This window comes from Nicotiana tomentosiformis, chromosome 12 (genome assembly GCF_000390325.3).
Source record: "Nicotiana tomentosiformis chromosome 12, ASM39032v3, whole genome shotgun sequence".
NCBI classification, from domain to species: Eukaryota; Viridiplantae; Streptophyta; class Magnoliopsida; order Solanales; family Solanaceae; genus Nicotiana; species Nicotiana tomentosiformis.
In genome coordinates this window covers 121845404-121850403 of record NC_090823.1, presented here as the reverse complement: position 1 = coordinate 121850403, position 5000 = coordinate 121845404, and the positions used below count along the sequence as shown (strand labels likewise).

General features: G+C 34.3%; 3 non-coding genes across 3 annotated transcripts; 1 reads left to right on the top strand and 2 right to left on the bottom strand.

Moving 5' to 3' along the window:
* Window positions 1–1308: 1308 nt before the first annotated feature.
* On the top strand, window positions 1309–1380 carry TRNAC-GCA (transfer RNA cysteine (anticodon GCA)). The gene has a single exon. It is a non-coding gene; the product is annotated as a tRNA-Cys (tRNA).
* Window positions 1381–4459: 3079 nt separating this feature from the next.
* Window positions 4460–4533, bottom strand: TRNAD-GUC (transfer RNA aspartic acid (anticodon GUC)). Its single transcript has one exon. It is a non-coding gene; the product is annotated as a tRNA-Asp (tRNA).
* A 108-nt stretch (window positions 4534–4641) lies between these two features.
* Window positions 4642–4725, bottom strand: TRNAY-GUA (transfer RNA tyrosine (anticodon GUA)). Its single transcript has one exon. It is a non-coding gene; the product is annotated as a tRNA-Tyr (tRNA).
* Window positions 4726–5000: the final 275 nt, after the last annotated feature.

Sequence of the window (5000 nt, the reverse complement as noted above, 5' to 3'; positions counted from 1 at the left end):
TCCATCCCCGAGCATTTTTAATTTCCCATTTATCAAAAAATACCACTATTGGTTCATTCTTCATCTAATTAGATAGATTAGATAAATGATCTAGCAATGATGGCATTTCTATTTTGTTTACCGAATCACATGAAATTTTACCCAACTCCATATCTGGAATGTATGAAATACGTATGAACGGAGGAAGAAAGAGAATTTTCTACTTAAATTGAATTGGAATTTATTGGAATTTTCAACAGATACAAATGGAAAGAAATTGATAAAACATCCCTAGAAACAGACTTCTGCTACTTAGACTTATTAATTAAGTTATAGGATTTTGTATAGAATATCAAAACAAAAATGGTTCCATTTCTACCATTATTATGATAATACATATTCCAACCTGCTTGAATACCAGAAAAATAAATGGATTCGACATTTGATCTTTTCGCTGAGATAAAGGCATAAAAATCAGAAAGAATATATAGAATTAGAATCGGTTTTTTAGCATTTAACCCCCTTTTATGTTATGGATTTCGTTGTTCAAAAAATGATTTGCAGAGAAGAGAGAGATTTTGTTTACAGATTTTTGAGTAGAATACAATTGTGAAGTGTATAAGAAAAGAAGGTTTGTATGGCTTAACCACGTGTGGAGATATCTATAATATCCGTCTTTCTTCTCTTTTATTGTTTTATTGTCGTTCTCTGTTCTATTCGGGGCAACACGGGTTGTGCTCTATGAAACCAGAATTTCAATTTTCTATTCAATTCAAAATTCAAATTGAAGTATGATACTTTTCTGATATCTGATAATTCTCTATCGGGAACATATATAAATAATATATATCCGTCTAACAATTTCTCTTGGGGGGTTTACATATACTCATAATTGTTGTTATAATTAAAATTGAGAAGGATTTTTTGATTGAAAAAATCCATACTGATTAGTTATATATCAAGTTGTATTTTCTTATGTCATTAGGAAAACAAAATTTGGAGATTCAAATCCAAGAATCATTCATGCATTCTAAGTCAATAGTTAATGGTTCCGATTTTAAGAAATTTGAATTTTGGATTTTGCGACTGAAAATCCACATTTGATTTTTCAATAGAAAGGTAAGAGAAAGCTTTGAACATTATGAATTTGGAGATAGACTCAATCGAAATTGAAAGGATGAATCAAACCCAATCAAAAGGGAAGAAGGATTAGGATTTCTTTGATTTTTAGGAAAAATTAAGGAAAACAGAACTCAAGGTGCAAGTACAATAAAAAAGCAGTTCAGTAATCCGGGAAAGTTTTCATCTATTTTGTATTTGTAGCATTTTGGCGACATGGCCGAGTGGTAAGGCAGAGGACTGCAAATCCTTTTTTCCCCAGTTCAAATCCGGGTGTCGCCTGATCAACAAAAAACTTGAAATCTCTTCTTTTCTTCTGTTCTGTTGATATAACCCGCCGAATGATTCCCCAGCAGAAGCAGAGAAAGCAGACTGTTGATACTTGTTTGATTCTAAACATCCGGTCTGGGGGTTTTTCGAAAAAATTGTAAATATCCTTGCATTGCATATTTAGGCTTCAAGGAAATATTCGAATGCTAGAGGAGCTATCAAGACTTCGCAATTACCTTCTACTACAAATCAAAATTTTCTATTATTAATGCATTGTATAATGACTGGACCTTGAATTAGATTGGAGAGCCCGATAGGAAATCTAAATAGTTGTGGAAGGGGGCGGAAGATACTTTATTATATACGAGGAACTCACGAAAATCTCTGAGTGCTCAAGCATCCAATCAATTGAAATGAGGGTCAACAAAAAAAGAATAGGACCTATTATTCCTACATGTTCCATTAGTAACATTCCCTTGAGATGTTACTGCAGATTTTGCTTGTGTTTAATCTTTCCCGATTAGAAATCATATAGGAATTTCTTATAAAATGAGCGAATTTATTGGATTGGTTTATTAATAGTCTTCGTTCTTTTTGACTCTGCGCCATTGATTCCACTATTATTAGTGAGGAATAATGGAACAATTCCTTTATATTTATAGAGATAGGGGACATAATTCATATGGATATAATAAGTCTTGCTTGGGCTGCTTTAATGGTAGTCTTTACTTTTTCCCTTTCACTCGTAGTGTGGGGAAGAAGTGGACTCTAGGGGTCCTACTAATTGAGTTAAGGAAGCAAACTGTATCAATCTCAATTGCTTTCTAGATCGTTCTGCAACACGTTTTGAACAAAAAAAAATATCTTCATTTTGAAATTCCATTGGACTCGACTGGAGTAATGTATTATAGGAATCATCCTCTTTCAATCAAAGAGCTATTTCAGCGATTCCCATGTTTGTAGTTCGAAAGGAAGAGGATCCCAGGAAATTTATTCGAACCTAATTCTTCCGAAATTTTCTATTCCAATGAACGGCCTCTTACCAGGTGATACTGAGGAGGGCCGGACCCTTTTTTATTTGTTTCTCTCTTTACTGTTCAAAGAAGAGGTGGTTTTGTTAAGTGTATACGCACTTTGTATGAGAAAGAAAGGATATAAACATAGTGGTTGTCTAACGAGATACTATGCAGAATAAGATCTTCAGGTGAGTCACATATTGCGCATTTACCGCTTTCGAATTTTTGAAATTGGATTTATGCTTTATCGACTTATTTCATATCATGGTTCAGGCGTTAAAAATCGGTGAGGTTTACTCTTCCTTTTCGATGCCCGTGTAACTACTGTCAATGGTTTACTCAATTACTTCTTGGGAATGTTAAAAAAAAAAGATTACTACGTGATTTTTTGAATCTGCCTATATCTATCGCTTTTCCTTCATTGATTTGATTCTTTCAATTTGATTCTTTCAATAGATACCGGGATTCAGATTGGAAATCAAAAATCTAGTAATTCAAACTATAAGACATAAGAGTAATTCAGATTGATCAGAACAAATAGATATAGCAAATAAATGGAATTGGATGCTATGTCAATCCCATATATGGAATTGATATTCACATATATCAAGATAATATTGTAGATTGATCTATAGATCCATATCAAATGCAGCCTCTATCTTTATTTTATTCCAGGGGGCGCAGCTTTATAACTACAATCTAACTAATAAATAGTATGGTAGAAAGAAATAGATGAATCTTTCTTTCTACCATACTATCTATCTATTAGAATACTGCCGATTCTAGTCCACTCATTTCATTTAAGACATGAAATTAGAATCTTTTTCATTTTATTTCGTCAATTTTGGCTAAGAACTCAGAAGTCAAGTTTCATTCAAATTAGTTAATAATTAATCGTTTTGACTGACTGTTTTTACGTAAATGATAAGTAGAAAAGCGGTAGGAACTAGAATAAATAGTGCAGTAGCAATAAATGCAAGAATATTTACTTCCATAATCTCATCGGTTTTTTACTTCGCAATAACTCGGGATTTAATCCCATAGAGATGATAAATCTTTGGCCTGTAAATTCAATGAATGAATATTACCTCTCGATGATCTTGAATCGGATCAATATCATGAATAACAATATCTGAACTATCAAATCAATTCGTCGTCGAGAATTGAATAGTATAACATAGGAAGTTCTTTTATCCATACCGCCCCAAACTTGGATTCCTGACCCAATCCAAAATTCCTTTATTTATTTATCATTATCATTTTTTCTCATCTGTTCTTTTTTTCTCTCTAATCTATCTAGTTCCTTCTTGTACAATCATCTGATGAAGTCTCATCAAATAGCTCTTCCACTTCCAGTGGTCACATAGTTACAAACCCAAACAAACAATAAAAGCTAAATGGAAAAAGAAAGGAGTTTAGAACTAAACTATTTTTTACTTGGAAGACAAAGAAGTGTGATAAAGATGAGACCGTATAAAATGAATATTCATCAAATTGACTATTTTCCGATTTGTTCTTTCGTCGATGGGGCCTTAAAACAAAATGAAAAATCGGAAAAATGATTCATTCCCCTTTCTAAGAGGAGTAGGATCTTTGGTTGATCTGCCCTTTCCCCTCCTTTCTTCGTAGATTATTAGCCCCGGGATACCTATACCAAAAGCTCAGTGTGCAATTTGCATGAAATCTATTTTTCAACTTCAAACTAGTAAGTGAGGTTCCATAAATCCGTAGCCAGAAAAATAAATTGTTTTTTTTTTGTTTTTTCTGGAAAGTATTTTCTTATATTAAATTTTGTATTGGACAAGAAAGGAATTCCCCTTGTGTATGCGCGCCTCAAAAAGGTATAGTACTCGATTCCATTACATGCATCGGGGGCAATCGAAAAAGCCAGCATTTCTTGGAATACTGACTATAATGCTACCAATAATTGTACTAATCCAACCGCATATGTCTTTCTCCTACCAAAAGGAAAGAAAAAAGAAATAAGGATTTCCCCTTTACTTTGACAATGAAATTCTGTCCCCGGTCCCCTTCATAAAAAGGGAGAGATTTATTGATATATTTATTGGATACATCGGGACTGACGGGGCTCGAACCCGCAGCTTCCGCCTTGACAGGGCGGTGCTCTGACCAATTGAACTACAATCCCAGGGAAATACGGGATCTAGCAGAAAATTTGATTCTTTTTTATCCCCGGATCGAGTATTTCTGAAGTACAAAGGGGGTTATATCATCTCATGGCGGATTGGCAAATTATTGGGCCGAGCTGGATTTGAACCAGCGTAGACATATTGCCAACGAATTTACAGTCCGTCCCCATTAACCGCTCGGGCATCGACCCAGGAAGAATCAATTTTAGACTTATTGGTAATCCATGATCAACTTCCTTTCGTAGTACCCTACCCCCAGGGGAATTCGAATCCCCGCTGCCTCCTTGAAAGAGAGATGTCCTAAACCACTAGACGATGGGGGCCTGCTTGACCAACCGCCATCATACTATGATCATAGTATGATCAGTTTTTTGAAATTGTCAATATAATCGAATGATTCTATCCGAGGGATCTTTCCCCCTTTCAGAATTGCATAGAATTTTTTTTATTCGTCATTGATAAATTA